General features: G+C 43.6%; 1 long non-coding RNA gene across 1 annotated transcript; it reads left to right on the top strand.

Annotated features, from left to right (window-relative positions):
- The first annotated feature begins 3,644 nt into the window (after nt 1-3,644).
- Nucleotides 3,645-8,491, top strand: LOC122097380. Its single transcript, XR_006145531.1, has 3 exons — nt 3,645-3,676; nt 6,239-6,240; nt 8,415-8,491. It is a non-coding gene; the product is annotated as an uncharacterized LOC122097380 (long non-coding RNA).
- Nucleotides 8,492-9,448: the final 957 nt, after the last annotated feature.

The raw sequence follows: 9,448 nt of genomic DNA, 5'->3' as shown, positions 1-9,448 counted from the left end.
ATTCACCTACACTTCCTCTTTCATCAAGCTCTCCCTTTCTTTTACCAACCCCTGCCCCCCCCCCACAACAAAACATGATTCATCTTCCTGAGATTTATTTTGTTAAATTGTCAGTTAGTGGCTCAAAGGAGTTTATACTATGGGAATTCTCTCCTGCATATACTATAATTTATTTAATTTGTGTGTGTATGTGTGTGTGTATATATATATATATATACATATATATATATATATATACACACACAAATTAATATATATATATACATGTTTCCAATGTATGTTTAATTTAGATCTAATTTTCATATATGAAAGAAAATGTGTCTTTCTTGTCTCTGAGCCTGGCTTATTTCACTAAATGATTATTTATTTATTTATTTATTTGGTACTGATCCTGGGGCTTGAACTCAGGGCCTGGGCACTGCTCCTAAACTTTTTTGGTCCAGGCTAGTGCTCTACTACTTAACCCACTGCTCTACTTCCAGCTTTTTTTGGTAGTTTATTGAAGATAAGAGTCTCATGGACTTTTCCTGCCTAAGCTGGCTTTAAGTCATCATCCTCAGTTCTCAGCTTTCTGAGTAGCTAGGCTTACAGGTGTGAGCCAACAGCTCTTGGCCAGATGATAAACTTAACAAATCTGTGCCATTAAGAATGAGAGCCCTAAAAGTTCAGGTTTCTGTCTTCTTCCAAAGGATGACAAGTTGATGATAGACTCCTTGTGTGGAAGTACCAAACAGACAGATAGACAGACAGGAAGTTGATAGAGTCAGTCCAGTCATGTCTGACTGATAGTCCACCTGGGGCTCAATTGTGTTCCTGAAATCTTACAGAGCCCGCAAATTCCTTTTGGGGGCTGTGCTAAGTATAAGAGGACTCTTCAGTCCCTTAACTCCAGTCCAAGCCTGGTCCAACTACCTCAGCCCCAACCTCTCTATTTTCAGCTTTTCTTTGTGTGTGTGAGGGGGGCGGGGAGAGGGGAGGGTCCAGTCCTGAGGCCTGAACTCTGGGCCTGGGTGCTGTCCCTCAGCATTTCACCTCAAGCACTCTACCACTTGAGCCACAGCACCACTTCCGTTTTTTTCTGCTTTTGTGGTGCTGAGGAATCAAACCCAGAGCCTCATGCATGCAAGGCAAGCGCTCTACCACTAAGCCACCTTCCCAGCCCGGTTTTCAACTTTTCAAGGTGAGAATTATTCTGCCTCTGGCTGTGAAGGCTGATTACCTACTGAGAAGTGGCTTCCTGGTTTCTGCTGGGCCCTCAAATACCTCTTCACCAGTGTGTTCTTTTCTAAGTGAAGGCTGGGGAATTCTCTCTCTTTCTCTCCTTTTGTTTCTTTCATACCCCCTCTCTCCTCTTTCTCATTCACCTTCCCCTTTGCATATCAGATCCATTTTCCAGAGTCAAGCATAGGGAATTAGTTCCAGAACAATTCCTCCTCCTCCTCCTCCTCCTCCTCCTCCTCCCCCTCCTCCTCCTCCTCCTTTTATTCTTATTCGAATTCTTCTTGCTGGTTCTGGACCTCATTGTTGTCCCTGAGCTCCTTTTGCTTAAGGCCAGCATTCTACCACTTGAGCCACAGCATCACTTCTGGCTTTTTCTGTGATTTAATTGGAGGTAAGAGTCTTACAGACTTTCCTTCCCAGGCTGGCTTCAAACCACAATCTTCAGATCACAGCCTCCTGAATAACTAGGATAACAAGCATAAGCCACTGACACTCAGCAGTTTCAGAACTCTTTACCCAATCCATTCTACTCCTTCAAGTTTGGTTACTATTAGGAAAATGGAGGAGAAAGGAAAGAAACAGGGCAGACTAGATCTTCCACAGGTAAGGATCATTTATTGAGATAGAGCAGCAAGGGGCACAGCTTTCCGGCAGGCTTGGGGACTGTGCAAAGAGGTGAGACAGGAGTTGGATTTTTTGAGGTCTGAGCAAGAAGGCAGAGGTTAATGAAAAAGCCATTAGGTCTAGGGAGGTGAGGGCTTTTCAGTTGGGCCCACAATGGAATATTTACAGCCAGACTTAAGTAGATTGCCTTGCCTACATCCAGCAGTCTGCACATATCTTTAGTGGCTTGCCCAATGTCTGTATGCACCTGGGAAAAGTGGGTGGAGATCAATTGTTTCAGGTTTCTGACTTGTTTATAACCATGCTCCTTTCGAGAGAGGAGTAAAATAACAGCCTATAATAGTAGGTAGTAGAAAAGCAGACAAAGAATTGAAATCTAAAGAACTTGCAGATGGCAGGAAAAGCTGATAAACCAAACCTGCCTGAAGGAAATGTGAACAGTGGGCTAAAAAAGAATGAGGAAAGCCAGGCACCTGTGATTCACGCCTGTAATCCTGGCTATTCAGGATACTGAGATTTTTAGGATGGAGATAGGCAGGAAAGTCTGTGAGATTCTTATCTCAAATTAACCATCAAAAAAGCAGAAGTAGAGGTATAGTTCAAGTCGTAGAGCACCAGCTTTGAGCAAAAAGCTAAGGAATGGTGTTCAAGCCCTGAGTTCAAGTCTCAATACACACACACACACACACACACACACACACACACAGGACAGAAGAATGAGGAAATAAGGACAGAACAATAAATGTTTGGTGTCATAATCTCACAGGAAACAGAAAGACAACCTACCAATCTGAAAGCCATCTTCTAGGACTCCAGTTTAACCCAAGGCCAAGTTCTGTAATGGAGAAGATGGTGAAGATGGCTGAAATGGGCTGAAATGCTGTCTCCCCTTTAATGTGTCTAAGCCACGAGTGTAGTAGGAAGACCCCCTACTCAGGCAGGCAAACCTGCCTAGTCATCCAGAGTGACAGAACCCAACCCACCACAACAAAGTTGTTTAATGAAAAGAAACTTTATTGAGGTTCCTACACTGACCAGTCAGGGCCGCAGCACAGGCTCGGGAGCTGACACTGTGCCCCTGAGTGGCCCACATACTTTGGTTTTTAAAGGCAAAATTCATGAGGTCAAGCCTGGTCACACACAGGTGACCAAGGGGATTGTACACAAAGGATTGTACAGTCATGCCAGACAACACACAGGTGGCCAATGAGGTTACAGTTTGTCTCATAATGGCTGTTTAAACCAGATTATCACTTTGGTTTAAAATGGCATGCATATTTAGCAGGCAAAAGGCAGGGTTTACCTTTTGGTGGGCAAAGGTGGGGTTTGCAGTAAGCAGGTGGTGTTCCCAATTGAGTAAGATTATGATTGTTTTATTGGTCAGTCTTTAACTGAACAATCAAGGATGGGTTAGTTTGTTAAGGGGAGGGGGACCAGATGCGTTTTTTGTTGTTTTTTTTTAATTCTGGGAATGAAGCCTGTCAGAGCCAAGATGTAGCCCTACGATTAAGCTTGTTTTTCTATTTTGAACATTGTTTAAAGGTTTTTAGTCGCCACCCTTAAAAAATGGAGTCTAAAATCCCTAAAACAAAGTCAAAGCTCAAAATGGAATCATACCAGCTTGGGCCCCATCTCAGGGTCCACTTCACATGTTCTGTTCTCTATTGAATTTCTCTTCTAATCAACTTTCCTATTGTTACTGGATGTGAAAGACCCCAGACTCACTGGGATGCTTTCTTCAACGGTAGGGCACCCCAAGAACCAAGACTCCAAACCAGCAGATGCAATAAGCAAGAGGAGTTTATTAGGCGTTTGCACAAACGGGCTCTCTGTCCAGGGCAGACAGGAAGCCCTGAGCAGGGGTTACAGGCACTTTTAAAGACAAAAACCACAGGATTAGCATAAGACCCCAGGCTCCCCAGGATTGGCTCAGCTTAAAAATCAACTGCGCAGGAAGTTTTGTAACACTTGTTGAAAACTAGTTGGTTCCCTAGGGGGAGGCTTCTCTGGGAGGGGGGGGGGGAGTCCACATAGTTACAGGCTCGCAATTGGTTGACATTTGACCTAGTTTGCTGGGCTCACCAGATGGTCCTTGTCTTGAGCCCCCTGCCCTGAGTTTTTATACAGGAATTCAAGAGAATATACTCTTTTGTTCTTTATCTATGTTTGTAGACCTTGTCCCTGGGCCTGCATCTGGACTTTGTAACTTTTTAACTTATTTCTGGGAGGGGAAGAGTCAGTGTTAACGCAAGCAGGTTTACAGAAGCAGAATTAGCAGTTAGTAAATTGTAAAATGGACATAGCCCCAATTTCAATCTTTCATTCCCTCCTCTTGTCTTTGGACTAATTTTAATCTTAAAATTTAGGGTGTCTCTATATTATTTTGTGGGGTGTCAGTTGTTCTCAATGCTTGGTATTTGGATCTCAGAACTAATAGATGGACTGAGCTGATCTTTTTCTTTTACAAGTCTGTTGAGTATACAAGGTCCGATTGTAACAAAAGTAACAGTACCAGGGCCCCTTACATTTTTTTTTCCACCAGTCCTGACTCCGTGTATCACAGTTAACTTAATTTTATACCAGCTGTACTTGTAAGCTCCAATTTTAAGACATACTCACACCATCTGCGACATACTTAAACTTTCTGAGGTTTGTCTTAAAGACAATCCTTACTTTTCAAATCCTTTCTTATCCAAAGGGGATACCAATTTTTCCCCAATTCCTTTCCCAAGGCTTTCTTTACTACCCCCCTCTCCTTTTCAGTTTCCATTGATAACACACTCAGGTTATTACCATACCAGAGCCAAACTAGGCTGTGACCATAGAGTGGATTTCCAGTCACTACGCATTGAATTGCCTAAGGCAAGCAAGCCAGTGATATCCTGGTCCCCAATATCCACTGTGGGAAGAGAGGGTTTCTGGATATCACCTAAAAGAATGTCCCACAAGATCTTAGATTTAGCAGCAGTCAACCAGGAAGCAGACTCAGGTGATGGAATCAGGCAGGAGTTTCTCCAGGTGGCTGTCAGGCCGTCGTTGAACTTTACCCATTAGGTATGCAGCAGCAGCAGCAGCAGCAGCAGCAGCAGCAGTAGCAGGGTCTCTCAGTGGCTCCAAGGTACTGTCACACCTCATGCTGGGCTCTAAATTCCTACACAGACTGGTTAAAGATACATTGCATAGGCTTGGCAGGCTTTGATCCTGCTGGTTTTTAAGATCTTTAAACAATAGTCCAGGACAATTTACCAAAATCACAACTTTTTTACTAACCAGATATTTTTGTAAATAGACACAGAAGGCTCAGTCTTGTAACCATCTCTGACAGATGCAGTCTCCACACCTTGCACACCTACAACAGTTAACATTATTTTTATGTCTTTTTAAAAAAAAATTATTTTATCTATTTTGCCTTATTTCTCCAAAACTGACTCTGGACCCTTGATCTTAAAATGGGGGTAGAAGGGCGAAGGTCCATCTTCTGTAACTTTTTCAAGCTGACTTCAGGGGCGTTGATCTTACCTAGCCAGGAACCTATAACCTTAGCCTATTTTACAAACGGGCCATCAGGGTTAGATGTCATTAAGAACAATATTTTGACAACTGCACAGACCTTTTCTCCGGCTACAGCAGTGTAGCTTGTTTAGCACTCTGGTTTGCAAAAACATCCTTTTGGATGACTTAGGAACGTGATCTCTAGTGACCCTAACAATGCCTAAGTTACCTTTGCAGGCCTTTAGACAGATATCAATAGAAACACACTCTCTGTATTTTTCCTGAGCAGATGAACTTCATGTAACTAGTGTCAGCTCAATTAGAGCTGCCAATTAGAGCTTTTGGCACATAAAGGGGTTGAGATTTAAACTATCCCCCACATTTTATAACATTAGCTTTTTACTATCACAGAAGACTGGCAAGTTCCTGTCCCTTACAAGGTAGATAGTCATGGACATTAGGCATGCTTACAAACTCTTTTTATGACCTCCCGGCTTTGACCAGTTTTGAAGGGCCACACACAAATGACTCTAGGATCTGACATTTCTGCCATCAAAGCAGTAGCTTACTGCCTCTGGATGCTCCTCCATTGCTTTTGTCCCAGGAGTGTCTTCTCCACATTGGGATAAATGCCTCATTGGCATTTCCCTTTAGCTGGTCGCTGGACTTGAACTCGGGCCTGAGCACTGTCCCTCAGCTCTCCAGCTCAAGGCTAGCACTCTGCCACTTTGAGTCCCAAAGCAACTCTGCTTGCTCTTTCAGCACTCTGCTAGCTGAGTAGAGGTGACAGTCTCACAGGGACCTTTTTCTGCCTGGGCTGGCTTTGAACCAGTTTGCAGATCAATGAGTCCTACAAAAGGCCATTTTACTCCAATTAAAAGCAACAAGGTGGTCAACATAGAAGTAGCTTTTAAGCATGTTCTTACCTGAAACTTATTAAGAGTCAAAGTAACATCTGACAAACTTTTAAGAATCCTCTGTGCTTTGCTCTGGACTTTGCTGGAGACTTAAAAAAAGCAACCTATAAGAGCAAACTGGAATAGCAATTATTTTGATAATCCTAACTTTTTCCTCTGTGCACATTGAGGCCAATGTTAAGAACAATTTTATTTTTAAACTTTATATCCAGAAATCCATTTCTAATTTTTTTAAACCCTCTTATCAATCACCTTTAATATTTTATACTTTAGTTTTCATTTACATTAAAAATCTTGAGGCCAAGTGTCACTCATTGTCTCTTGGCTGCTTGTTTTTACACATTAAAACTTTTAAATTTAAATTCACCCAATTGTTACAGCATGCTGACAATTTTTATCTTTGAACACGTTCACAGACACACACAAAACACTCACACAGATCTGAAAGCATGCAAAAATCAAAATTAGTCATACGTACACGTTTTAAAGTTTTTAAACAAAAATTTAAGACAGTATTTCTTTTAAACTAGGTACCTTTGTTGGGCTTTATTTTCCCAGAGCTTGTTTGTCTAGCAAGGCAATTCACTAATTAGTCTTTTGAATCCCTTCTGTTGGAGGAGGGCTGGGGGAGGGGGTCACTTTAAACTGGCCAGATTTTTCTAATCTAATTTTAGACAAGAGCACTTTACAAATTGTTACATTGTCAGGACTAGCTGAAAAAGTCCAAACTAGGCACACAGCCTTCTACACCCTCCCTGCTGGCAGCCTCCACAAGGAGAAAATGCAGCCTAAGGCTTGAAGGGAACCAAACTAGCCCAGTAACCTTCCATGCCTCATAGGGAGGGTGGGCATAGCAGGTCTGTGACCAAGCCCAGCTGGAATTTTTATTCCCCCAGAGATGTTTAAATATATAACAAAAACACACATAAACACAAAAACCAAGTATCCACATTTAAAACTGGTACCAATTCTAAAACAGAACTAGACAAGAACTGAAGGCTGAGTTGGGGACTGATGGGACCCAATTTATCCCTACCGGAACTCTGTGCTGCTCCCACTCAGCAAGCTGAATCCAGAGTCTGCTGAGTGAGCCTGCCACACTCACCCAGAACTTCCTTGACCCAGAAAACATAAAACAAACACACACACTAAAGTAAACAAGACAAACAAGTGGCCACAAAGTCAAAATCAGGTCTCAGTGAATGGGGAGACATTTTACCACCATTCACTTACCAGGGCACTCAACCCCCCATACTCACCTCCAGAGGATTTTTCTCTTAGATTTCTGCAGACGTTGACCCAGGGGCCTTCCAAGGTGGAGGAGAATTCCCAGTCATCTTGGGGCAAGGGAAAAGAAAAATCCCTAGCAGCCGTCCCCTCAGACTGACAGGTTTTCCTCCATGCTCAGACCCCCCCGCCCCCCGAGCCAAGGCCCGAGGCTGAGATCTAACTGGGGCCACTTGCAGGTGGTCAGTGGCAGTTTCATAATTGACAAACAAGCAAGTTACAAAAGCAGAACCAGCAGTTTTTAAACGAACTAGGACAAGGTCTCGGGTGTCCTAGGAGTGGACTCACTTGTTGTCCCATCTCTATAGAGAATACAAAACACACACTAAAAACGAGTAACACTAAACAGAGACAGACAAAACCAGACGCCGCGCGGCAACCGAATGCAGATGAGGAAGGAATTACAGATGGGAGTGGCCGGCCTCGCTTAACTCCTCAGAACAGAGAGACACTCAGATCTCCTCCTTCCTCCAGACGACCCTGGAGCAGGACTCTAGGGCGGGACCAGGGTACTGGGCACGTCTGCTTTTCCCTCTGGCCCAAATACAGATTCAGACGACCCTGGAGCAGGGCTCCAAGGCGGGACTAGGGTACTGGGCACGTCTGCTTTTCCCTCTAGTCCAAATACAGATTTGGATCCCAGAATGCAAAACGAAAACGACAAACACGAAAGACACGAAACGTTAGAGCTCTATCTTACCTCCTACCAGTCCTGGAATTTGGGGTCTGGGGGTGCCTGGATCCCGGACGAGCCCCCAACTGAAGACCTCAGACTCACTGGGATGCTTTCTTCAACGGGAGGGCACCCCAAGAACCAAGACTCCAAACCAGCAGATGCAATAAGCAAGAGGAGTTTATTAGGTGTTTGCCCAGGGCAGACAGGAAGCCCCGAGCAGCTGTTACAGGCACTTTTAAAGACAAAAACCACAGGATTAGCATAAGACCCCAGGCTCCCCAGGATTGGCTCAGCTTAAAAATCAACTGCACAGGAAGTTTTGTAACACTTGTTGAAAACTAGTTGGTTCCCTAGGGGGAGGCTTCTCTGGGGGGGGGGGGGGAGTCCACATAGTTACAGGCTCGCAATTGGTTGACATTTGACCTAGTTTGCTGGGCTCACCAGATGGTCCTTGTCTTGAGCCCCCTGCCCTGAGTTTTTACACAGGAATTCAAGAGAACATACTCTTTTGTTCTTTATCTATGTTCACAGACCTTGTCCCTGGGCCTGCATCTGGACTTTGTAACTTTTTAACTTATTTCTGGGAGGGGAAGAGTCAGTGTTAACGCAAGCAGGTTTACAGAAGCAGAATTAGCAGTTAGTAAATTGTAAAATGGACAAAACCCCAATTTCAATCTTTCAGATGGAGGTGAGGTTCAGTGAAGTTTCCCTTTAAATGTAGGAACTCTTCACTTAGGGTCCTTCCTTGACTTCCATCAAATTTCTGGACAAGTCACTATAGTAAGAAAACATGGCAGAGCTTTATTAAGTAAACAAGCAGGCAATCAAACAGACAAAGCAGACAAACAAGGTCAGGGACACACTATAGCAGAGTGTAGGTTCTCTCTCATAGGGAAATAGAGTGAGATACAGAGAGATAAACATGCAGAGATACACACATGGAGAGAGACATAGACAAGAAAGAGACACAACCACAGGAGACACCAGAGAGACACATAGCTCCTTGGGCTGTTGGGGTATTTATAGGGTAAAGGCAAGGGCTCTGGCTTCAAAGTTATGAAAAGCTGGGTTCTTTGTCTTTGCTCTGGCTTTATTTTTTGAGTTCCCAGTAAGAATGCATCCTGCCATAAAACAGCTCCTTATATTTGAGATAAGGAGGCGCACTGCTATATGCGTTTGGGGGCAGGTAGCTTAAGTTTGGGGAAGCACTTTTCTTAGGAAGATATAAATG

This window comes from Dipodomys spectabilis, unplaced genomic scaffold (assembly GCF_019054845.1).
Source record: "Dipodomys spectabilis isolate Male_0828 unplaced genomic scaffold, ASM1905484v1 ptg000422l, whole genome shotgun sequence".
NCBI lineage: Eukaryota > Metazoa > Chordata > Mammalia > Rodentia > Heteromyidae > Dipodomys > Dipodomys spectabilis.
The sequence above is the reverse complement of the archived record's forward strand: the minus strand, read 5'-3'. Positions and strand labels throughout refer to the sequence as shown.